We start from the raw sequence: 27,933 nt of genomic DNA, 5'->3' as shown, positions 1-27,933 counted from the left end.
ATTTTACGCATGACGAATAAATAGTTATTTTTATTCATATAGTGCGGCTGAAGTGTCTACCTAGATAAACTTCAAATTAAAAAAAAACTTCCGCATGTACAGCCAGTCCATATAAACATTCGTACCCTTTATGTCTATTGAAGTAATTTGTCTAAACTCCATAACAGATTTGACGTTGTCAAATAAAAGTTTCACTATAAATGCGTACATGAATAAACTTTACGCATGAATAAGAATGAAGTTCCTCTTTCAAAGATCAGTTTTAAGGTCCGACTAAGAAAGCAGAATTTTTGTTTCGTTGGTCCTGAAGAATGGTACGAAAGACGTAACACCAAAGATAACGAAAAAACAAATAGTATGAATAACTCGAAAATACTTGTCTTGTCGATCAGTCCACGGTCGAACTCTGAAAAATATTGATATGAACAGTACAAGGTGCAAAAACAAAGTAAAAACAAACGATAGCACAGTTGCAAGGCATGCGACGTTTCGTTGCACGGAAGCGTTCACTTAATGCAAACAGATGTAGTTGATGCCATTTACGTTAATTGCGAACGATGAATTTTTAGCATACCTCGTGGAAGAAGTAGCTGCGTTAGTTTACATTTTGTCTATATATCATGTAGCGCATTGTCTACGATTGCCTTTGCTTTTCCAAAGGCGCCACCTCGAAAGACGTGCATTATCAACGTCTGAAATTTCTAGATAAAATGTTTTTCTTGTGTTTATTTCAGTTTATTTGAAATTTAAATGTGATTTAGATACTAAACCTGGTAGATTATCTAAAACGTGTCTGTTTGTATTTCTCAACGTGTATATTGCGAAGTAAGAACCTGTTAGTAATGTATGAAATGTATGCACAATGCATTTATACATTAATAACATTAAACACACGTGTATTATAATATATTAATACTACTAAATGTGGGTGCATTATAATATAACACTAAATATATTTCGTGCTCCATTAGCAAGGTTTCAATTCATAGCATAGACATTGATATATAATATAATATACATCAACACAACATAGATTCATAATATGCATACATTAATGCAATACAAACAGTTACGCTTTGCATATCGCACAAGAAATAATTCATACCAGCGTATATCCTATCGCAACGCATTAATTACCGTTGCGGTTAACGTCCCAACGTTAATCAACAGCCGAAACTGAATGTCCTTTCGTCATCCACGGCACGTGGGTACAATTGGTTGGTAATTTTATTGCATTCCCCGGTCGGTAAGGTCTCCTAGCTACCGCAAGCAAGACCGGTTCTCCAAAGTGACTTTAACGCCTCGCTTATAATCTGGTGTCACGGCTACCGGCTCGAGACCCTCACAGAAAGGCTCTTTGTTCCACGTGAGCGGCTGCTAATGCATATGTATGGCTGAATTTAGTTACCAATTTAATTAGCAAATATAGGTTTCCTTTCGCGCGTGAATCGAACGAGGTTAGTGGCTTCGTGATCGCTCGTCGACGCGCCAGAGTGTCGTCTATCGCTTTTATCGACAAGTCTCGTCTTTGGGAATGGGATAACCAATTGTACAAGCTCACACAAAACAAACGTGCCACCCAATATAATTTTTGTATCTATTGTTCGCCTAATTCTACGTTTGTGATTAATTGTGACTACCTGCTTGCTCTGCCTTCATTTTTCGATGTTGGAGATGTATGGAGATTATTGTATTATGCTTAAAATTATTGTATATATCTTATATAGTATACAGGTTGCGGCTGAATAACATTTACTGGCGGGCACGAGATGGTGATCCTTATGAAAAAATTAGAACAAAATATGGAATACAATTTTTTTACTTAAAGCTTAGTTTTTGAGAAAATCAAGTTTGAAAATCCTATTCGTACGTGTGCTGTTATCGCTAACAATAAGTTACGGTTCGTCGAGCATCGTGTTTATAAACAATGATCTGAGACTTTTAATAGTTATTTGCCTACGTAATTAGTTTTCGTTGATCTATCTAACGATGATGTACACGATATCCATTATACGATGCTCGACGAACCGTAACTCATTGTCAGCTGTAACAGCATACGTACGAATAGGATTTTTCCACTTGATTTTCTCGAAAACTAAACTTTAAATGAACAAAAGTTTATTCCATATTTTCTTTCTATTTTTTTTATAAAGAACCACTTCATGCCCGCTAGTACATGCTATTCGTCCAGACCCTGTATATACAATTTTAAGTGAGAGGGTGAGACGAATCCATCGACCTATATACATGGTCATTCAAAATTATGCATGATTTAACCCTTTGCACTCGAGGCCTTTTTTTTTGGTATCCAGCAACTCGAGATGCCTTCTTAGCATTCTATTGCCACGAATGGTAAGATTATATTGACTTGAGATCTCTAATTTGAGATTTGAGAATCAGGTCACGTTTGCCTCAACGACAATCATTTTATTGGAACTTTGAGTTCCAAAGAAATTAAAGCTAAAGAAAACCTAGCGGTGCAAAGCCTCTCACAAAGCAAAACCTCTCGAGTGCAAAGGATTAAGTATATATAGTTTCATTGAAAAGAGACTCCTAAAATTTCATACAAATATGACTTTAAGAAAAAACTGTTTTCTATAGTTACACCTAAAGTGGAGTAACGCTGCCCCAAGGAGTTCAATTTTCACACGACCATAAATTGAATTATTTAGGGATAGCCATTCTCCTTCTCCCTCCTTCTTCCTCTTCTACACTGGTTGTTGATTGTCCTAGACATTATCAACGAGCCACTAATTTTCCCAGTTCGGCTGTCAGTACAGTTCATTTCTGCTAGATGGGTTACGAAGTCGGGAACGGAAAAACCATGGAGGGACAGCTAACCCCCGCTGGGCAAGGACGTAGAGCCTTTAAAGGGAAAGGGATTTGTGTAGATCCTCGTGAAACGGTCGTGAAGGGGGGTTAGTGGGTCCCGAGAGGAAGGACACACGGACCAGGTCGAGGAGAGAGGGTGGGCGCATGCAGTGATTTGAATGCGCTGAAAGGAATCAATACTCTAAGGGTTCTCGCCGAGGACACCGGTTCTCCAGGCTCTTATCCTTGCCAGATCTTTCGAGGGCGCAATCTGGTTGTTTCAGATAAAAATAAATCGTTTTTCTTCTTTATTATATTTTCTTAAAGATCGAGTCTGGAAATAAATATACTGAAAAGATTGCTGATGGATTGAAAAGTGTTTGGAAGTCCTTTTAATAAGAGAAAAAGAACGAGAGGGAGGAGAGTGGTTTGTGGATATCGTATAATATTCTCTACTTCTTCGAAGGTTTTCTTCTTTAACTGATCGTTTAATTTACTGGAAAATTGTTGTCAAGATTACGGTAATTGGCGCACGCGCGACCAGCGAGTGGGAATCCTGTTACTTTTTGCAGCAATTTTCCGTGCATTTTAACATTTGCTTTCATAATTTATCATTATAATGAAATGATCAATCAATGCTGTTTATAAACAGAGTTAGTCATCTTAGTGATTCTATAATTGCCGCTGTGAGACTTGACTGTTCCAGAGATTTCAATGCGCGATAGGATAAACGCTTCGAGGTCATCGATAGACGTATCGATTTCTGATTCATTTTCGGGAATAGAATATTATTTAATCGTACTTGATCTCGTATTTCATTAATAATACATGGAAACTATGTCATCAGATACAGCAATTAATATACATATATTCATAAAAAAAACTGTACATTACGTCATCTGAAAAATCCATTCAATTATAACATCAATTACTACAATTACAACATCAATTTTTCTTTGCTCTATTATGTGTGGTGATCTCTTCAAGGATAAGTATTATTATTGTACTCTCCAGAGCAACCATATTTGTCGACAAAGAATATATATCAAAATACAAACTACAGATGAGTCGAATACATATTACCACTCTGTGTAATACAAAGAAAAACTAAATAATTCTGTAACTTCCACAGCGATTAACCAAATGTATGGATTATTAGCATACCGTTAGGCGGATAAACGTTTCGATATTATCATCTATAATAGATGCTATTGTGAAACGGTAGAAGTCATCGCAATGATTCCGTAACCGCTTCGTTTATCGTGAACTCGGGTATGGAAGTTTTTTCAGAGAAAAAAAGCAGCGGGTAACAAATTGTCCATCAATTTTGTTATGACGTGTACCAGTCGTGGGGTAACCCTCGCGGCTCACGTGTGCAAGGGTACGAGGGATAGGGAAAAAAAGTTCATTTCAATTTGAATCGCGCGTTTCCCTCTTTGCAACAATAGGCTGTTCTTTGAGTGAGCTCGAGCAGGAGAAAATCAAGGGGGAATAATCACCCTTTGAGCATCATATATAGGTCACGATGAAAGCGTTGAATAAGCCTTATGTTGACCCATGATGTGAACGTCGAATAGAATCACTGATGCAGATTTATCTCTAAGCTGTAAAATAAAATCTCGTCTCTTTTTGTGGCCACCGTCGACCAATTAACCCGCGTTGCTCGAATTTTGTCTATTTTTCCACTTTTTTCTTTGAAAGTATCGTACAAGAAACATTTTGAATTTGTTGATCATATTTAATTTAAATCTAAGTGTCATGTGAGTTGGCAGTCAAGAGTCTTTCAAAGTAAAGAAGTTCGTATTTGCAAATGGAAAATATTTCTTTCTGGCTTTCAGTAAAAATATTTTTATTTCATTTAAAATATTATAGTTCAAGAAAGTGTCATAAGTACTCCAATTCGGTCAACCTTCTCCAGAATGATAACGGATTACAATCTAAGAAAATAATAGACAACTTTCCCCTCCTATTTCTCACTGTTTCTCACCAGTTATCTCCATACCAAGTATAAACACTCGTTTGTCACTGCATAAATTTCACATTGACTTAACGACTCCCTAAATCAAGACCTCGATAAAAACAAAATCCCCTGGGACAAGTGTGTCGATACCCAATTTACATTCTCCAAACCGGACGATCGAGTGGCCCATGATTTATAGCAACCAGTATCCCCCACAGAATTCGATGGAGGTCATCGAAACATCTTTTGGGATCGTCCACTCGTTTGTTTTCGACTCGCGAACAGCGTTGCGTAATTGCCCGAGAGTGTTGCGCAAGAGACAAAGGAAATCGGTCCCGTGCACCGATTCCGCCGCCATATTGGTCGTGAATCATCCCGTTTCCCCAGCAAGAACAAAGAAAGCCTCGAGGGTGTTTTCATCGGATCGTTGGCACGCTCGCGATGGTTATCCGGCGTTTCGCCGGAAAAATGCACAATTACGGCTGATTAAGTCTATCTATAGTCCTCGCGTAGTCTATTTGCAGCAGCTGACGAAACCCGCTTCCGTGTTGCATCAGGCGACCGATAACCGGCTTTGTTGTTTACCGATCGTCGATAATTCGCCCCCCCCCGCTACCCTCCCTCCTTCCCCCCCGCCCCCCTCGATCCTCGGCCAACTCCTCTCCGCTCCCGCCGCAAACTCAAATCTCTCTTGTCAAAACACTGATACCCTCGATTACTGCCCGAGGAATCCAGCCCGACTCCCAATGACGCTCAAGGGACGTCAGACGATCGCGCTAGACAGAGAATCTGTAGTTTGGCGCCTACTAAGGCGGAAACGAAGAATCCTAATATATTTTAGGAAATTTCGACGATGAAGCTTATCCTCGCCGGGATAGGGAAAGGTAGAGTTGGCTTCTGTTAAAAAGAAAATTGTAGGCAATGAAAAGAAACGATGAATATAGACAGTGTTAACAGATGACGTGTAATGAACAAAATTCGGTAGCAGATTATTATACTATTATACTATTAATAAAAAGTGTCCGACTTAGGGAACCTTCCGTAGAACAATATTAGATAGAAATAATTTTAATTTGTGTATTTAAAAAACCTTAGCTTTTCGAAAACTTAAATGTAAACTATAAATATTCCTGATGTCCCAGAAAAAGAATCTGAGGTATCCGAATGGTCAGAATTGAGTATAAGAATTTTTGGAAACTTGATTTTCCTTTCAATTAATTTTTTCTTTCCTTTCACTTGTTTACAAACAAATCAGTAAATACTTTCTCTCCAACTATAAGTAATATAGCCCTGCTTTTAATTCTCTTCGAGAACACCCTCAGGCGACGCAACACCACGTGCCGGTTCACGATACAGCGTAACTCAGCGGGATCTTAAGAGCCCTTTTATGCGTTCCACGAGCACGGCCATTTTCCCTCTATAAACAGTTACCAATCGCCAGTTACGGGAGAAATCGCATTTCCACTCGGATTTTTATGGCTCACGTTGACGGGTAACGCACCCTTTCATTTAAAACGTTCGTGTCAAACGGGGAATTGCATTAGTCATCGATCGAGGTTAATTTATTGAATTCATTAACTGATACCCTATATTTACAATGTTACTGTTGGATTTAATATATTTATTGTATTTATTTGGTTTTAATTTGGCTTACATGTATTACCACGTTGGATCGTATAATAGTGAAAACTTATAACTATGTCCGCGCAAAAACAAAAGGCTATAGAGGAAAGAGACGGCGCCACACCAAGAAACAAACGAATAAGAGTTCGCCGATGTTGAAATATTCACTATTTACAACAGTTACAATAATGAGGAATTAGTATAATTTGTCTTTCACGGGCGACATGATCTTCGGTGGTTTCCTAGGTAAAGACGATTCACTCGTGAGTCATAAGAGAGGGTACACCAGGAACCTTTGGGCCTACTGGCCCGAAGGACTAACCATTCAAAACTCTAGGATTAAGCATTTGCTGACCAAATGTGTCTCTATAGTTTACACTTTCACTAAGAGAAATTGAGTAACCTTGTCTCAAGTAAAGACTCTTAACTACAGCTGTTACATAGAATTTTAAGCGGTGTAGCTTTTCATTTAAGAAAGAAAAGAAACGTTCATAGTCTTGAAATTTCAAGGAAAAAAGTGACCCTATAAGAACATATGTTCTACTATTGTAAGTGGCTCTCAAAACTGCGATTTTGTCTTGTAAGTTTTTTCGTAGGACCATCGATGACAGAGACATTCAAGGTGAACCAAGTTATTGCCCCATGACGATCAAATAATTATATTAACACTTTTGCTGCGAACAAAAATAAGTAACCGTTCGCTGGGAGCTGCAATTATGATATTTTTTTTAATGAAAAATTTCTTACAAATGTCCTAATATGATTATTTTGAAAAGCATATATTTGTGGTAACTTATTTTATATATATAATATGATCGCCGAACAAAAAGATGAAAACTGAAACATAACAAAAACAACTATATATTTTCAGTTGAACGCACATGTGCGTCATCGAAAATGTGCCACAGCGAAAGCGTTAATTACGTGTACATATAATGCATTACTTTATTATCTATTCCTATTATACAGGAAATCATTTTGTTCTTAATCGAACAAATCCTTCAAATATTCCCTAAGTAATTCTTCTAATTTCTTTTTTTAAATAATTTTAATACTAAAAAGTCTTAATAACTTCGCTTTGAATTCTACGTGTAAAATCGAAGACCAGTACAAGCCAAAAGATATCGATCAACCAGCCTAAAATTCGGAGGTACCTCTCGCGGACCAAGAATGCAACTGTCGAGTGTTCGAAATAAGAAAACATTTAGTTTTAACAATACCTCTCCCCTCGCTGCGCTGCGTGATACCTGAACGCAACGGCGAGCAATCGATAGCTATCGGTATTAACGAGTACGTGATTGGATTGGTTCCATCGCGAGGGATGCCTGTCGCGCGCGACCAACCGCCATTAGTCGATACAGTGGCGGCCGCGTCGTAAATAAGGAATGACGTTGGAAGAAAGAAGAGGAACGGGCGAAAATAATCGACGCCAGGCACGAACCACTCGTACGAATTTATATCTCGATAAATCGATACGCTGATGATGAAAGCGATTTCTGGGGGTTAGACGCAAACGACGAGATCCCTTCGACCCTCTCGGTCGCGACGTTGTGCTTGTGGAAGGATGCAATAGTAATTGCGGGGCCATGTGTCAACGGTATAATAAAAGGCCACGGGACGAGGCTCCTCTGAAAATTGCTCACCGTGCCAGTAATAATACCTCGACGTGACAGCTTGGGAGAAAGAAACGCGGACTTTTACGACTCTTAAAAAAGGGAAATTGAATCCGGGGACGGGAACATACAGTAACGATTGTATTAACAGGGAAAATATTCTTACGGTGTTCGAGCAAATATGTGGCCGATCCTGAAGTTATTGCACAGATGTGTCGTGCATTGTCGAACACCGCGCGCTTTAAGGCACGGTGAAGTTTGTATGTACATCTGTAGGTGCCATGGTGGCGGGCTATAGTTATAGATCCAAGTGTTGAGAGTGTAGGGTAGTTTAACTAATATTACAGTTCCAAAGCTTCTTAGAAATAGCCCTTTTACATGTATATATATGTATATATATATACATGTATACGATTAGAAATACATTTTCTTATCCTTTGAGCTACAAGTAAGCATTACACAAAAGCAAAATTGTGAATTTGCATTCGCTTGCAAAGAATACTCGCATACTTGAAGCAATCTTATTGCCCAGTGAGTTCTTCCATTTACAAAGTTTCAACTGTACAATTATCCAAACAGCAATTTCTCTTTTAAACCGTGAAATTTATTGCAAATCCATGCAACACGTTAACACTGTCAACACGCCGAGGCCTCGTGCCCTTTTCAAGGGACGCCAACGAAACAAAGAAAAAAGACAGAATAAAGCGATCGATGGGGTTAGAATTATCCAAGCAACAATTTCTCTTTTAAACCATAAAATTCACTGCAAATCCATGCAACACGTTAACACTGTCAACACGTCGAGACCTCGTGCCCTTTTCAAGGGATGCCAACGAAACGAAGAAAAAAGACAGAATAAAGCGATCGATCTAGGTCTCAATGCTTTACGGTCACAGGAAGCTGAGCAGGGATGCGATACATTGTTTGACACAGTTTTATGTCTGGATCGTAAAACGACGTCATGCGTTCCATGCTCGATCCTCCGTGGCCGTTGATCGTATCGGTCGAAGGATATTCCGTCGGGCGAGGGGAGGGAGAGGGGCATCGCGAAAATATATCTAGAATTTTATGTTCCGGCCGCCAAGTTTTTCGCCTGCGTAGCCCTGCTGCCCCGCCGTTTCTTTGGGAAGCTTTCCTTAATTTACTGCCACATAAAAGTCGCCAGCCATGGTTAAGGGCGAGCATCGATTCGACGACAAAGGAAACACCGTGCCAGAGGCGACCATACCGATCACAATGTGTGATACGATGTAATTTGATAAATTTATTCGAACGCGAGTGCGTCGTTTAACGTTCGTGGGAACCTCCAACGATTTAAGGGCGTCATGTTTTGGAACCATTTTAGATCAACCCTAACCGTCTACCATGAACATTTTTATTTAATTCTCATAGTGGTAATAACATTCCTCGTTATTTTGTGAGTATAATTAATGCTGCAACTATCGGAAAGCCAGGTTGACTCATGTAGGTCGAGCTTCCTTTTAAAATTGCTCAGTTGTTAACGATGTTTTTGTTACAATTAGTAAAGATAGTGACAATTGTTCAGATAGAATTGAGGCTAACTGCACTGATAAATTTATTTTACTCGTTATCCTCTAATTTCAATGATGTGGTTGTATGTTTGACAGGTTATCATTGTCCTTGGTAGTTGGAGTGTTAACCTTTCACACGTTGCATATTTGCATTATTGTGATATTTCGTAGTGTAAGATTAATGTTATTATTATTAGATTGCTCTTTATAGCGCAAATTGATTGCTCGTATGTTGTACGCTGGAATGAATAATTTACGGAAAGGGAGTGCTGTTCAATCTAACTTGAAGTAATAATTTTATATAAATTCATTTGAAGGAATGTCTTTGTTGCTGAGTGAAATAGATAATACCGCGATAACTAAACAAGTGAGATAAGAAAGTAATAAGAATAATAATAATGTCTTTATTGTACAATATGTACGTAAAAAATGAAACTACGTTCGTTTATCAACGTACATGTGAAACTTGAATCACCTTAATTGACTTCATTGATAAGTGTTGTGGTATTAAGGAACGGTAAATACGAAGATAATTCGAGGACAATGTACTATTTATAATTCACTTATCGGTGCCCCTTTTTTTTGGAAACAACAGATAAGTTTAAATAGTAACTGATAGAAGGTTAACATTTTTTTGATGTTTTATAAAAACATGTACGACCATGAAAATATGCAAACATAGAACAATTCACATAAATTTCTTGGTAATCATAGAAAATTATTTTTTTCTTGTCTCAATTTAGACACCGTTTATTTATATTCATTGTAAATCTATCGTTAATAACAAATAGTCAAATCTTTTTAAATATCCAATTCTTTTGTGGCGCTAATTTCATTTAATAGTTAAAACATAAATTTATTTTTATCCTTATCGAATTTTGAAGATGACTCAATACTTACAAATGAAACGTCATTCAATTGCTTGTGACATTGATTGCTTTCATTTTGTTCTTATTCATGGTGTGAATAGTCTAGGAGTGTCTAGGATCAGTCGAGATCCGCGGAAGTGGTCCTAGGATTAAAACACAACTCAATAGGAAACGATTGGCTGGCAAATTTTGCAACAACGCCATTTGTCGATTCGATATCGCTGTTTACGAAATTCGGCGGTTGTTTGCGCCGAATCCGTTCCGATAGAAGTCTTGGAAAGCGTCATAGATAATTTTTCGCGCGCGTAGTTCGTGGTCATGTAAGGTGGGGATAGTTATTTGTTCACATTTTGTTGTACGATATTTTATTCTCGCGTTGATAATTTAGAAAACCATTTAGGAAACTGTTTGATACAAAAAAATTGTTTTTTCTTCCATTTTTGAACGGAGAAAACATTTTATTTACTTTGAGTTCGATCGTGTAATTGAAAATATTTGGTAATACCTTGATGGTTAATTGCTCAGATTTATATTTCATATTTCTACCTTTATTTTTCAAATGTATGTTTCATATTTTTATCATATCCAGAAAGTTGTAAACACAATAGTTAGAACTTTAATTTCCATGCACAGTGACTGAAATATGTTAGATAACATATTTACGATTCGCCCACGGAAAGTGACCATTCCTCTTCCAAAAGCAGATGATCAGAAAATCACCCACTTAGAAGGTGTCAATCATCCACCATGGGGTGATTAAACCATCACAACCAACAGAAGTGTGCTTACTATCGCTCAAAAATACCAGTGAACCAAAGTTTTAATTTACGAAATTATTTTTGTTTACTACTCGCAGTTATAATTTAATGAATTTCACTTCTCGAGAAACACGGTATCGTCAACGACGCCCTAATATTAACGGCGTCCATGCATGGAGGAGCAGCGTCTGGCGGCGTTGGGGTGCACGGTCCCTCGTAAACGATGTTATCAGGTGTTACAAGTGTGTTGTCGGTCGTTATCGCGCGAAAGTGCAGCAATTAAACGGCGCGGCCAATATTCGTAAACAGATTATGGCGGCGCAACGTGACGATCTTGTGTACTCGCTGTGTTCCGGTGGAATTATGCAAGAAGCTATTTACGGTCGGTCTTAAAGCGTGCCCGTGTGGCGCGCGCATAGAGAGCGATTCGTAATTGCCGATTATGTTTACCGAAACAGCGCGAAAAACAATCGCGCAACTTGGATTATACCGCATTGATAATTTAATATTCCAATGTAATTACCGCCAATTGTGCAAATGTGTATTTCGTATAGCAAAATACATGCAATTACGGGAGAACACACCGATATATGGAAACTATGGAAATGTCGTTATATCTATCGTCGCGATCATAGCGATCATACAGTTATAAGTCATCACTAGCCATCGTCATCAGCGATCCACGTAATCAATATTATTTTCGTTCACGTGTATATAGGATACATTTGTGCATATAACATTGACACGTGCCCAACTTTCGCGCATACATATATGCACATTTTACATACATAAAAATTGAATGCTGTTTGCATATCTTCACGATGCATAAATATCCATTTCACTCCAGTAAATCATCCTCCGAAAATAGTATTCGTACAATTATAGATTACACCGTATGTGACTTAAAAAATAAAATTTCTCCTTGCTTTTCTTTTTTATACACGTTGTAATCGTAATAATAACGGCTATAGCAAATATGTTGGCTATGATAAGTATGATAACCGGAATAACTATGATGATAACGATGCCAATGGTAAATATAAAGACTTTTCTGACGATGACAACGATGATAACGATAACTATAATGACGATACTAATGTCTATGCTGACTGTAATAACTAAACTGCGGATTTTATGCATTTATGCATAATATGGCATAAATTACGGCAATATGGAAAACATACAAAAAAGTACATGATGTATGTCGACTATATTCTACTATTAATATAACAAAATTGTTATTTGATTTTACACAAGTTCATGTATCTTTTGGTTACTTTTAGTATTTATTTATTATATTAGGACGTACTATAAATTCATGAAATCCATAGTACAGTAATAATTACAAGTATGATCGCTATGGTAACTATGACGGCATTTGCGTGTTTCGCATGCATCGGTGTCCTTCCATAATTTCATATATTCCGTATACGAAATATGCATTTGCACAAACATCGTGGAATCGAATTTTCAATCTTCGCGCGAGCTCGCGTTATTTATTTGTAAAAGCGAATTGGCCAGACCATCGCTCGTTCGTCCGATAGCGTGTTATTGTTTTTCCGACCGATACGAAGAACCACCGCGTTTTCGTCTTCTATTATTGATATTTCGTTGTCAATAGAGCCGCAGATAATGCGATCGTGTGCTCGCCAGGCAGCTATAATGTTGGATGTTTTCGTGAAACAAAACGGAGGGACGAGAGTCGCGCGACGGGATGACACGGATATCTAGGCTTTATCAGCGGGGAGCGCATTGTTATTGCAAAATTCTGTCGCGTTGAAATCACGCCGGCCAATCGTTCTTGGCGGTATCGGTGATCGGGTTGAACGACGACGAGCCATTTCGCTCGATCCATTGCCAGACACTCCCGGCCATTAACCCATTAAGTACCAGCGTCTCATTTAACGGCCATTCCAAAAAAAAAAAAACATATTTTTTCGAACATAAAAATTTGCGACATAATTTTTTTTTTAACATTTGAATGCATTACGAATTAGAAAATTATTATATCAAGGGGTGCTTCATTTGATTTTTCTAGTCTGCGATAGTTTGTAGATTTTGGAGATAAAGTTCATTCTATTTCAAGCTGTAATTTGCAGGGAAAAGTTCATCATCGTTGTTTCGTTAACAATAATTTTGTTTCCCATGGGAAACTTGTTTCACTTCTTCATAATGTTCGAATATATCGGAGAATGAATATCAGTTTTGAAGAAGACAAGAATACAGTAATTTTGTATTTAATTAATTGCACTTCGTTAGTGTATTTCCTACAATTGGTGGGTTTAAAGTATTTCGAGTACCTATTATCTACCCATCGTATCGATATCAACTGCAAGAATGCATATCTAATCTTGGTATCTGACTAGTCATTTGTTCAACCGTCATTACACCTCGGATGTGCGTTCACGTTTCTTCATCCATGTCTTGAGCCAGTCGCGTGTATACATACACGTTTCAGGCCTTTGTTAATATTTCTAATCGTAATTATCGAAAGTCGTTTTCACATGGTTGGAGTTAACAAATAATACACAAATTCTACACTCGATATGTCAACATTTAAAACGTATATTAAAATATTAAGCCTTCGTGAAAAGGGGCGAAGTCCAAGGATGTTTCATTAAAAATATTAACGATTTATCTTGCATTTATAATCGACATTTTATATCATTATGATCTGAGTTTACGAAAAGTCATAAACAAACCTTTGATTCCAATGGTAACAGACTATATATAAATACAATAGTCTTTCGATATAATGACACGAACTATCCACATCACTATAGTAAATCGTATGGTACCTCGAAGATGTTCAATATTATCAAATATTACTTTATCATTTACCAAAGATATTGAATATTACACATTCTTATCACAGATATTTAACTAACAATTGATGCACTTCATGGACACACATCTCCAAACAAAACAATTATTTTCCCTGACCAGTATTACTGAAATCATAAGAAATATTAAAGAAATACTAAATATTAGGTGCACCGGAAAATAATATTGTTTTTGCAATTTTAAATACTTGTTTATCGTTCATCAGCTCATTGATTTTTATCGATCTGGCATTGGCAATTTGCACACTAGATGGCAAAAGGCTATTGATAACGGGAGTGATTATACAATTAATAATTAAAAATAGAAATTTATAAAAAATTTGTTTGAATTTAATGTAAAAGAAACGGCATTACTTTCCAGCCCACCTAATACAAAATGTTATAGACTTAGTAATTCATGACGTTGTGATAAAGAAGTCAGCATAGACATTAGTATCGTCATTATAGTTATCCTTACAATCGTTGTCATTGTCAGAAAAGTCTTTATATTTACCAATGGCATCGTTAGCATCATAGTTATTCCGGTTATCATACTTATCATAGCCAACATATTTGCTATAGCCGTTATTATTACGATTACAACGTGTCTAGGAAGCGTCGTTACAGAATATCTTTGCAGCCAGCTGCTCTACCGTGACAATACGCTGCGCTTGTCGCTGAAAACCGGATCGATCCGTCGAACAATACTCTGTTTCAATACCGAAGCATCGCTCATGGTCCCTAGGAGTGATAGCCGCGTGGTATCACCATTATTGACATCGAAATTTCGACGGCGATCTAATCTCCGCCCACAAAAACACTTTTTACGTATTCTACTTTTACGTAAACAGATGCGCGTCACGCAGTGTGTATAGAATCGATAGAGTACTCGCGGAGAGAACACAGAACTCTGTGTTCTATAGACAGATGTATCGAGGCTTTAAACGGATTTGACAGTAACGCAGACTTTGTTTCTCGATGATTTTGTGATTTGTCTATTTACGAGCCTTTTGAGGGAGCATTGGGAAAGCAGAGCTGGGTAAAATGTTGTTTTAGATAGTAAATAACGAATACTTTATTGTATTTTGAGTCGTGTCTGCGAAACAGTGTATTTGTTGTGATCAGTTTTTAAAGTAGTGTTTAAAAATAGTGCGTACTTGTAATAGGAGATAGAATTACATTTCAGTTCTCTTGTGCTGCAAGTTGCTACAGGCCAGTCTCGACTGAGTGTCAACTTGATGGATATTACTCTAATAGGACTTTTTTGTTAACTGTATTTCTACCCATAATTGCAAATGAAAATTCAAGTCGTTACAGTACATTTGTGAGAATATGAAAGAAATGCATGCTTCTGAATTTATCAAGAAATAGCTTTTAAATTAAATGAGAAAAAAAATGGTTCGGTGTTGTAAAATTTAAGATTATTACAGATGTAGGAATATGTAGAAATGCACGGTTTTCAATTTTTGAAGAAGAAAAAAAATGAATCTGGAGGCGCCGGGCATCGATCCCGGTACCTCTCGCATGCTAAGCGAGCGCTCTACCATCTGAGCTACGCCCCCGAGATAAACATGTCTCGATTTCTGCGAAACTTTCGCAGCTCGTCGTCAGCGATAACGCGATCCAATTTCTTACTATCGTTCCGTCTTTTTTTTCATAGATTTCGCAGCCGTTAATTGACAGTCGACCGATTGCGAACCGGTCGCATCCGCCTCGACGCAAGAATCAAACTATTGTCCTTCGCGAAATTCGTTTAATCGCCGATCGCTCGCTATTACTCATGGTTGAATCATCGCCTATGTGTGTCAGATCGTTGCACTTAACGACTCGCTAAGCCCCCAGCGATTGCAATTGTATGGATCAGGGTAATCACGGAACGAAATGCCCGCTTCGAATCTCTTTCTCAATTAGCATCGCGTTGCTCGCGACGTCCACCGTTTCCGTGGCATTGTTAACTTTGTCTATTGTTGTGTCCTCTCTGGTCGTTATCACGGTTAGGTTAACGACAGCTCGTAACTGTACCTCGCCTAGTACCGTAGCGTGTAATTATTTTTACTTCCACGCTACATTAATTTCCTGTTTGTTCTCTGTTTTTCTTCTTCATTTTTTTATTTTTTCATTCGCGACGAAGATTTTTTGTTGGCATTGTTGTCGTTAATACGAGTGGGATGGGCATTAAGAATGTTTAGTGGAGAGAATGAAACGCGTGGGCGCGGGAAACATTATTCGGAGGATTATAGATTAATCTGCAGATTGATAAGAAAAGTAGGTAATGCGTTGCTTGTATAGGACGAATGGGTGTTCGGTTTTGTTTGCTAACGTGATGGTTTTGTTTGAAAAAGTGTGTCAACGCTATTCTTACAATAGTATAACAATATGAAACGCTAAATGTTTATATTCCATAATAGAAATTCTTTCTCTTAAAATCGTCAAGGTATAAATTTGTCAGGTCATTCGTCAAACTGGCCATATTCATACATTCAAATTTCGTACATAATCCAGTTTCTATATTAAACCTTCCCTCGAAAATGACCAGTTCATACCTCGCCGGAACGCATAAACATCAGATGTTTCTCTAGCGATTTCTGTAAATAAATATTTGTCCCGCTCGTACGTGCATCCTGCACTCCAGAAATTTTAAGGTGAATGGAGTCGTTTCAAAGAGGACCTTGTTATTCTCGTCCTCGTAAGAGCAAACATGGTTGTTTTCGTGCTTCCATCGATCTATTTTAGCCCGTCTCATGGTACATCCCTAGTCACGGTTCTCATACATCATCGAACTCTCTTCGTTCGTTTTTTTTTCTCCCCTCTGTCCCCCAGTTCTCCCTCGTACGCTCCTTTTCCATCGATAGCATCGCTCGGCCATTGTTTCCGAAGCAATTACGACACAAGGATGCGTCATTAGCGAGAGAATAAAGATGATCCCGCGGTGGCACGCGCTGGGGAACTATTGCGCGTGCCGTGAAGACCGCCAGATAACACACCGAGGCGCGAGGTAAAGTCAGGAAGTTGGCAGACTTGACTCACGGCTCGAACAAAGGTTGCTTCGATCGGTCGAAATGTCCGTACACAGGTTGTCTCCGGTGCAACAAGTGTACGTGTCTTTCAATTGTGTATCACGTGCGTCGGACACAATCGTTTCTATCTCGATCTTTTGTGTCCATAAACGCAGTCTACGGATACACACCCACGGCTCTCGGTTATGCTATCGATTGTCTCTGCAATCCGAAAATTGCTCCGGTGGACGTAGGATGTCTATTCTCGGCGTTTCCATTCTTTCGAGGACTTGAAAGGCAGCCGTCCTGAATTTGTTTCTTGGGTATTCTCGGAGAGATTCGGTATTGGAAGTACTATCTGCCCGTGGAATAGTAGACTCTCTGTTATTAGGATAGCGAAGGTGGAGGAGGTTGAACATAATTATGCCTTTCTGAATATGTAATCGACTAGGAAGTAATTTCGCAAAGGATGAAACACAATTCATACAATAGGGAATTAATAAGTTATGGATTCATCGCTACGTGGCAGCTTTAGAATCATAGTGGTATTAGGTAGACTGGAAAGTAACGTCGTTTCTTTTACGTTAAACTCAAACGAATTTTTAATAAATTTCTATTTTTAAGCAATTATGTAATCGTCCTCGTTATCAACAGTCTTTTGCCGTCTAGTGCGCAAATTTTCAATGCCAGATCGATTGCAATCAATGAGCTGATGAGTGAAAAAACAAACATTTAAAATTGCAAAAACGACATTATTTTCCAGCCCACTTAATATATACAAATAAAAAAATAAAGAATTGAGATACATCATGCTTTGAACTCCTCGACAAAATAAACTGTGAAATATAGTATAGCTAAATATATTTATTTTTCATTTCCTTTTACATTTACAACTAAAATATTTGTTATGTTCGCACGTTGCTTGCAACGCTTCGAAAGTCTATGCATAAAATCGATTCGGTGAAAATACAGTCAGAGTGTCCTGTGTATTTTAGACAAACAGGGCGAGGGGGAGGAAGTGTCAGTCTCTGCGTGTTCGCGACTTTACGATCCCTCCTAAATAGCCTGCACGAGTTCTCGGTTCGCGGAACATCATTGTACGGATGACAAAGGGAGGCAGAACGGCGAGTTCCTGCTCGAAGCGTCGAGCGGAACGCCTGATCCACCCCAGTCGATTTACTCCCTACGGAAGGATCCCTGAAACCGTTCTTGGCTTTCGCGACATTGCTTTTTTCCACCCGATCCTTATCGTCCTGGATCGCGTGTCCTCGGCACGCGCGCGTCCATCATTCACACCGACAGCCGTCGAACTCGTTCCAGAACAGTTCATGCAGCCATTAAGAGCTTCGTTTAATATTTCGAGCAAAAAATACAGATTCTACGTATCTATTCTATTGTCCATGGAAGAACAATAGAATGAGAGTGAAAATCAAACTTAGATGCACGCTTTATTTTCCTTTGTGACTTATTAACCCTTTGCACTCGAGAGGTGACTCTCAGTCAGCATTAGGTTTCACGCAGCAAATCTACAATACCTAATGTTTCTTTAGGTTTAATTTCTTTGGAGCTCGAAGTGTCGATAAAACGATTGTCGGCGAGGTAAAGCCGAGGTAAAGCCTTATTCTCAAATCTAGATAGCTTAGAATACATGGCAATAGAATGGTACGAAACATCTCGAGTTGCTGGCAGATACCAGAAAAAAGGCCTCGAGTGCAAAGGGTTAATGTAGAGCACATCCTTCTTCCTTGGCTAACTTTCTTAATACTTTATGCACCGGGCTATTTAGAAACAGTCTTTAATTCATAAAAGAATGTTCTGCGGTAATATATGCCAATCTAGGCTGACAATAATTCCTCCATACTGTTACTAGGTACATTGAAAATCAAGTCTGTTTCCAAACACTGAACATTGCAAGTAGACAACCCCCGACACAGCAAATAAATTCGAATAGCTATATACTGCAATTAAAAATCCTATAAATAGGCTCCCGGTAAATAAAGTGTTAATCCTTAATTAAATATAACACATGTTTATAGTAAGGGCCACGAATTTTGTGCATCGGATTGAGACAATTCCAACCACTTCCCTGAACTGCTTGAACCAACGTCAGCGGTAAAGTTTCCTGTTAGCTCACGCAGCATCCCGCTCATTTTAACCATTTCTCACCTGCATTTACTGTTTTATACCCTCCTCCCGAAAATAAACCGAATTGAATTTCGGTTCTCTTGTCCATCAAGTTGCAACATCCACCTGCTGATCGAGTGGCAACTCGATGGACATTACTCCGAATGTCCAGCCGTGGATTTCGCACTTTAGGATACACCCTATATGTTTACGAGCGTTTTCACGGCCCTATTTCGCCTCTCGGCGAACGACGCATCGTTATCAGACGTCGTTTTGCAATAGTGACTCATTCGCCTCTGCCTCGAAGGTGCTCATCAGCGTTCCCGGCAGTCGTCGCTTCCGACCGCGTAATTTTCGATCGGAGCAAGCTAAAAATACGCTTTGTTATCTACGAGAGGATTTGTCAGAGCATTGCGAGAGACCTCCAGCGACGAGGAAGTGTCCATTAGGGGTGACGATTCGCGCGGTCAGATAAGTCGAGCGTGCGTTTCGCAACCGTTGTGCAGAGACCGACAACCGGTCCGCGCAATTTCTTTCTCGTTACAACAGAACGATAGCTACAACCATTGCGGAATTTTCATCGCTTTGAAACTCGTAACCCGGTTTAACGGACTCGAGTGATTCATCGAAAGGATTCCGCGGTGTTCTTTCGTCGATAGCCTTGGTTTACGCCACTGTAGGAAGTCTCAAGAAAAAGGCAAACTCTGTTATGACTGTTACGGCGGATCTTTATGCATTTATAGAAAATTTGAATGTGCAAGAAACTACAAAATGCAAACAGTATGCAAGAATATAAAAAAGATTGAAAGTAAAGTTCATGTTACAACATTTGCAGAATAAAATAAATTCCTATTTAGGTTCAATTTTTATAGGGACGTTCACGAATATTTTATTTTGCATAAAGATCCGCAGTCTAGTTATGATTATTGGTATTAATACTAGGTTCACGGAGGTTCGAGATGTCTTTGCTTCATTGTGTTTTCTTACGTTTGCGTCTATTACTAAAGTAATTTGGGTGTATGCTTGTCTCATTATACGGATAAAAATGAATGGTGATGAAAATGCACGAGTTGGTAGTGAAAAGTTGTAAATGGTAACTTTCCTTGGGAAATTTGGAATGGTTTAAAATGACCGTGCTCCGAAAACCTAGTATTAAACGTGTGACTTGATACAGGTCTTTTGAGTGAATACATTTTAAAAGATTTTTTAATGAGCGTTTTATTACCGAATTAAAAGGACATTTTCAGTGTTGGGACTATTTTAGTAATTTTTATAGCGTTCTGTATTTATTTCCTCTGTGATATGGCACACAGCCATTATAGCCTACTTTTATCGCTTTGCAACTCGTAATACAGTTTAACAGACCTGAGTGACTCATCGCCGCAAAAGGATTCCACAGTATTCTTGTCGGAACAAAGAAAAATTAACGTATTTAATAAATGACACATACTTTGACCATGAATCTAATCTTTGTCTCTTTAAAAATTTGTTCGCTTTGACTTGTAACTTCTAAGGCCACTATTGGAACCATCATATGACAATAAATGCCCAAGATCTGTAAAATAAATTAAATTCTCGTATTTTTATTTTCCAAATTAACACGTTTATTTTGTTTGCTTGCAGGTGAGTCTGTCACATCCTGACACTGGATCGTTTTACAATGATCATCGATCAGCTTATCTGTAAGTGATTTCATACGAATAATAAAGATGCATACAGTCCTATAAATATTTCTCGTATGAGAAATTTCCCATTGAAGAAGTCTGTCTAAATTAAATGATAGGTTTGATATTTCCAAATAAATGTTTCATTATAAATATGTACATGAATAAACTAGACCTATGCATGTATTTATAATAAAAACAGTATTTGAAATCATCAATCCTACCGTTTAATTTAGTATTTAATTAAGTATTTGTTTCATCTCTGACCACGATTGACCTCGGTCGATCGATCATTCCGCTCTTCAGATTGTTCTTGCGCTGTTTCTTGTTCGATTCTTTTTTTTATCAACGCTCCTCTTTTCATTGCAACCGCGAGAATCGATTCAGCCAGACACCGCTACTTGACGACGCTCCATTCGAGTGAGATCCCACTGACCGAAAGACCAGTCGAGTAATCTCGTTCGACCCAGTGGAGAAGAGATAGCAGGGGTCGCGGAGCGCGTAGGGGCGGTTTTCACGATCCTCGCGCACGAAACATGTCCGACGTGGTAACAACTACAAACGAGGCTTCCCCGATGATTCTACCAGCGGCTGACTATTGTACATGTTTTCCATCGCAGTGCTTCTCAACCTTTATCACGCGATGACACACACGGGAGACAAGCATATACAGTTTGGGGAAGTGATGGGCAGAACCCTAGGTTTCGAATAAATCTGAACTTTGCCGATATGTTTGTCTCGTTTTCTCTTTTGAACACTTTCCAGAGAAAGAAACGAGACAAACACATAGGCAAACTTCAGATTTATTCGAAGCCTAGAGTTTTCCTCATCTTTGGTTTAGGGAAATAACTTTATCCACTTTAAATAATTTTTAAATCAATTGGTGTAGACAAAATTTCTGTATACAAAAGTTGTATGGTTTCGAGGGGCGTATACGATGTATGAATTGCTTTATCGCCAATATACTTCTTAACGAAGATATCTAGGTTGCTTTATTTCAATTGAAACTTACGTATATTTTTAGCTATAATAGAATATCATTTATTTAGACGTATGAAGAAATTTTGTGTAAAATAATTGGTTCAAAAGTTATTTAAAATGGTACAGGTTGCGTCCCATCTTGTACATGCCACGAATAACACAAAAATGTAAATCTTTGAAAAATGTCTAACAAAAGAAGAGTGTGGAATTTACAGTCTAAAATCTAGAATCTTATTCTAGAATTAAAATGTGCACCTCAAATACTTAATACTCGGTAGGAGGCTCGTTATATTTAATGTAAAAATTTGTAGAGTTAAAGAACCACCAAGGGCCCATGTGTCCCGAAGATGAGTACAATTTTGAAATTAAAACTTTCATTTTTCCACCTCCGTGTCGCACCTGTTGGGAAGCACTGGAGTATCGTAAGTGGCATACGCGAATGCTAGAGAGAAAGATAGAGATAGAGAGCAGTTCTCTCCGTTATAACGGCACAATGCGTGCGACCAGCTGAAAGCTACTCGAGCTAGAACGAGACGAATAGAGGGAGGCTCGCTCGTATTAGAAAGTGACGGAATAGTATGGCGAGGAAATTATCAGAGAAAGGAGACAGAGGAAAAAAGGAGTAGGAAAAAGGCGGAAAAGCGGAGAAAGCGAGAACAAAACGAATCCACCGAGAGTGTTGTACGGTGCAAGTCAGCGTGGAAGGGTGTGTGATAGAGACACACTGTAGAGAGAAAGAGGCAGACAACGTTGAAGGGAAGTCGTGGAAACGGATAAAAAGCCACGGATATCGTGGGCAGAGATTGGCATAATTTTCTCCGAATAATAGATGACGCACGAAAAGTATAAAAACTCTGTATAACGATTTATTCGTAACGCTTGTTCGGTCGAACCGCTGTTTAGACGAGTAGACTGCGGGTTTCATCCATTTGTCTTGTAGGCTAATGTGAAAGTCGCATGTAAAACGTATGTAGAAAAATAGCTCGTCAATTAACATAATAATATTAGCATTTCGTTTTACATATATTTGTTGTTGCGATGTCGTAACTCTAACACATTATTTTTCCATCGTATCCTTGATATAACTCTGTGCATAGTCATTATACTCGTCACGAAACGGGCTACGAGTGCGCGCAATACGAAGCACATGGCAATGTAAAAGAATTACAGTGGTATCGAAACAACGACCTTAACGAATTCGCTTAGGAAAAAAATGAACTTCATCGCGAGAGTGCTTTGCTTCGGTGCCAAACAAAGTTGAGAGTAGATGCCAAACTGAAATAACCTTGCTTGTAACGTTAAACAAATAAAATAGCATCGATGCTCCATGAATTCAAAGCGAAGGTTATGAGTCATCTTAATGAAGTTATAATTACCTCAAAGAATTATATCAATTAGCAAATGTGTGTCAAGCGTGGTTCTTGAAATTCGTTCATACCTAGAATAAATGAATATGGACATAAGGAAGGAATGAATAACCTCGCAATGTTAAACAAATAAAATGGCATCGATGCTTCATGAATACCAAGCGAAGGTTATGAGTCTTCTTAATGAAGTTAATTATCTCACAGAATTATATCAATTAGGAGATATACCTGTTGCACAAAGGGTGTTCCAAAATTGTGGTTGAAACCCTTAATCACCACCGAATTACGCTTGCTAACCCCCTTTTATGTATACATACTTCGGGATTTTTATTTAACTAATAAAATACGTGGTGGATATTGAAATCGTTATCGTGAACATTTTCATTTGAAATAAAAGAGAAGGATATGTCGTCTAACATTTATTTTATAAGAAATCCTAAAGTCCCTTTTGGAAAAGCTTTTGTTGTTTACATTCAGAAATCGATTAACCTTCATTGGTCGTTAGACATTTATGATCTAGATGAAACCCTTAATCACCACCGAACTACGCTTGCTAACCCCCATATATAAATATATATAAAAGCTATTCCAAAATGGGCTTCAGGATTTCACATGAAACAAATGTTAGACATATCCTTCTTTTTTATTTCCAATGAAAATGTTCACGACAACGATTCAAATATCCACCACGTATTTTTAAAAAACGAAAAACTTTTATTGTTTACATTCAGAAAATTGATTACCCTTCGTCGGTCGTTAGATATTTATGATCTAGATGAGAATTTCGTGACCGATGTCGGGGAACGGAGGGGAATAGGAGAAAGGAACGAAACAGGAAAGAGAGAGCGTTGGTGGGAGGAAGACGACGGGGAAAGGGGGAAAGGGGGAAAAAGTGGAAAACTGTCGGGTGGGGTAAGTTCAGAGAGACAGAGCACGCTGTCTGCGTGCAGTTGCATAGTGGAGGGGGGATTTCCGAGGGACGGGGCCTGTAATATCGTATGGCAGTGCCGTAACGAGAGGCGCTTTCCCGAGCGTTGACCTCCTCGCGCTTCCAATACTAACCTCGCCCAAATGCCCGCTCCCAGGAATACGAAATAATAGAAACTCGGCGCTCTTCTCGCGACCGTTGCGCGAATAGAAGGGGAAGCGTCGGGCCTTCCTGGAAACTGATTGACCACAGGATCTCCAAGCTGCTCTATTGCACTCCAAAGCAGAGTTGTTGAAGTAATTTTAGCAAATCCATCGCAGTCATCGCTCAAAAATACCACGTTACCCAAATGTAATAAAAGTACATTTAGCTAAATACTTGACAAGGTAACATTCCAATAAGTGGCCAAGTAATTATGCAGGGTATTCCATCTAACTCTTGTACTTTAAATATCTCATGTCTTTTTTACTGGAAAAGATGTTAGAGGAAAATATTGTTTGGTTTGGAGGGGAATAAGATTATCTCAGTGATGTACCTTCCAAGATTTGGAAGTCGGAGTTTTTTTTAAATAGGATGAGGTTCTCCTCCAAATCAAACAATATTTTTCTCTAACATTTCTTTCTATCGCAAAAAAACACGAAAGATATTCGAGATACAAGGGGTAGGTGGGACACCCTGTGATTTTACTAACTCATTAAATACATTGGATATAACGTAGATACTACTAATGAATGTAATCACGTTCTTAAGAAGTATTACTGATAAAATGCTTCAAAGACGTCAGTTTCCACGAACGTTCGCGAAACGGGATTTCCCTTGCCGGGAAATGCATACCTTACTCGCGATCGATGCAACGAGTCAGGGAAATGCGCTGGGGGAAACGTTACAATGATTTCCATTGTTCCAGCGATCGTATCGATTCTGCGTTACGATTTCCCGGTAGCGCAACAAGAAAGAGGCCGTTCGCCCGACCGAGTTCTCAGAAGAAGGCAATTTAAAGGGATCGGAGCAGCTTGCTCGGCCTCAGGAAACTACCAATCGGAGCACGATACTTTCGGAGTAGGGATGTTCGAGTTTTTGGGAAAGATCAATACTGGAAATCAATCTCGAATCCAAACGATTAGGTCTACAAAAAAAAAAAGTGCTCCGAAATCAACTAGAAAAATCATCTTTCACGAACAACTTGGTCTGAAAATAATGCAGATTGCAGTTTCAGAGAGGTTGGGATTTCGTTTAAACAAGACGAGGGTCATCGAAGAGGGTGGCTCCGTTTCTCGGTTATGGCGCGCAGCGAGATTCTCGCGTTATTCCTAACGTTCTTCGTACCGCGACAAAGGTTGGTCGGTGTTTTGCGGAAATGAAAGGGGGAGAGCCCTTACTTGCTTCCTTCCGAGGCTTTATTTCGCGTTGTCCTTGGAAGAGAAAAGAGCCTTAAAGGCCCTGAATGGCTCTTCATCATCTCTCCCCCTCGTTACAAAGAGGCTGGTGGTTTCATTGATCCGAACAGTCACGACGAACGCTGCTCCCTGGGATGAACATTCGCGAATCACAGCATTCTTGCATACACACCCATCGTGATAATATCCCCTCCCCCCCCCCCTCCCTGCCTCCCAAGAAAGAGGCTTTTCATTAACGCTGATAAACAACGCGAACCGTTCCGTCTTCAAAGAATCCACACTCTTCGATTATGCAAAGTCAGATTGCCGGCTGCCTCTGCTTTACAGTGACAAAGCACCGGAGATTAGGTTTCACGTGCACGAAATGTTTTTCAGACGTCCAAATTGTGCAGTCCGATACCATAATCGACACGATATTCATCGAACGTTGATAGTGTTCAAGATTACGTAACTGTTTGTTTAATTAATTATTCAGTGTTTCTCGTTAAAAAAATATAATAAAATTACGTACACTTTTGCAAAGAACTGAAATGAAAGATTTGAAGATGGGCTCTTTGAGATTTGTAGCAACACAGAAAAGTGTCTTCTGTTCTTTTTAGAAAATGTGACTCCCTAATTTTGTACATGGTTGTCAAAATCCTTGATTCAATTTAGAAATTAAGACATTGCATATTTTAGCCCTTGGACATAATCATTTATTTTCAACATAATGAACTAGTTTAATTAAAAATTTGAGTGCAAAAATTAATATTAGGTTGTTCTAAAAGTTTCTTTCGTGAGTTGCATTCAATTATTTTCTATGGCAGTGTTTATATAAATAGGCAATCTAATTTCTTAGACATTGATGCTGTAACAGTAATGGAGCGAAATGAATTGTACACAGTTTTGTAATGTAACATAAAACATGAAATATTGTGTGTGTATTAATTATTAATAAACAGAAAGAAACTTTTGGGACAACCTAATACTTATAATGTTACTTGCTGGATTGTACAAATTCGTGGAGGATGGATACGTGTAATAAGCAGTTCGAATAATTCCTACTTGTAAGCCTTGAACAATATGGTGTAAATATAGTCGTGTCAAGCATAGTGTATATTTATGCAATGTGCTTGGCACGACTATGTCTACAGCGTACTATTTAAATCCTCATACATTGTGGATGAACGACTAGTAGTCTAAGCTGTTTTTCACAGCAGTCACTACTGTGTATAATATTAAATTTTGCAATGCAAATATAGTCGTATCTAGAACTTTATATATGTATTTATACAATGAGCTTCATAGGACCATATCTAGACTGTATTATTTAATGGATATAATGACAGTAGTTAACGTAGTAATTAGTCCTTATTCTTTAACGTGTTTGTGCAGGCCAATCTTGCTTTTAATACAAGGCCTAGATACATTGCATACACTTTCAAGGAAATATTAATTGGAACAGTAACATTAATTGGAATTGGAAAAATCATATAAAAATAAAAAACTATCTTTCTACCCATTCGACAATAAAATTCACTACTCGTTTAAATTATTTATTGCATTATTAAGAAAGGCAATAAAACCCCATAATTGAAACCTGGAATAAAATTGAATACGATATTACAAACCAATGCTAGCACACCCGATCAATAAAATTAACGGTCATTAAAATCGTAGTTTTACGACTTGACATATATCTCTGGCGTCTTTGTTAGACGGTTTTACTTTTGACTTTCTCTCGTCACCGCGAAAAGTCAAGGGAAATGCTCGCAGCCGGCATATTCATTTGCTTTTACTAGCGTAACGTGTTACCGGGTTGCAACACACCGGTAATCAGGTGGGATTGATATTTTTAGCACGGTTCGTACTCCTGTTGCTAAGGCATCAGCTGATCAAGCCGGCAGGCTGCATGCGCCAGCCTCGTATCAATCTTCCTTCACGACCAGCGTCCTCTCCACTCTGCTATTTTCCGCTGTCGCAATATCTCGAGACAATTACATCAGACGTTGTACCCCGTTTCCGAATCGTTACGGTCAATAACAGAGGATCGGTATTCGAAAAGGTCAGTTTTTCACGAGGCTAATCCGAATTTCGTGAAGAGAAGAGGGGAATCGACGCCTGGCGTTGCTACGGCACTGCCGACCAATAGGAAGCCCGAGGAACCGGCGAGAGTCTCCCCTCCAGCTGTTCACCTCCCACCGAGACAGCCCGACCAGATGATCGCAGCTCTGCTCGGTTATCGAGGCATCGTTTATCGTCAGTTAGCAACCGGCTCTCTTTCCGTACACATTGCTCATCGTACCACTCCTTGCACGTAATGTCTAGTGTAACCTAATTCTTGTGCTTTTCCCAGTTTGAGTGTCGGTGTAGTGAATCGTTTCGTAGGCATCTATCGTACTTCTACTTTAAAAAAAAAAAAAAGAAAGAAAATTCGTTAATTTCGAGAATCCGTTAATTAACGAGCGTAACGAAGAGAGCCGGAGTAGTACCCGACGTCAACAGGGTA

General features: G+C 38.7%; 1 protein-coding gene and 1 non-coding gene across 3 annotated transcripts in view; one reads left to right on the top strand and one right to left on the bottom strand.

The window, feature by feature from the left end:
- Positions 1-27,933, top strand: part of LOC128876298 (sestrin-1) — a 254,459-nt gene that overhangs the window by 177,417 nt on the left and 49,109 nt on the right. The gene's annotated exons all lie outside the window — the stretch shown is intronic.
- Positions 15,478-15,550, bottom strand: Trnaa-agc (transfer RNA alanine (anticodon AGC)). Its single transcript has one exon. It is a non-coding gene; the product is annotated as a tRNA-Ala (tRNA).

This window comes from Hylaeus volcanicus, chromosome 5, assembly GCF_026283585.1.
Source record: "Hylaeus volcanicus isolate JK05 chromosome 5, UHH_iyHylVolc1.0_haploid, whole genome shotgun sequence".
Lineage (NCBI taxonomy): Eukaryota > Metazoa > Arthropoda > Insecta > Hymenoptera > Colletidae > Hylaeus > Hylaeus volcanicus.
The sequence above is the reverse complement of the archived record's forward strand: the minus strand, read 5'-3'. Positions and strand labels throughout refer to the sequence as shown.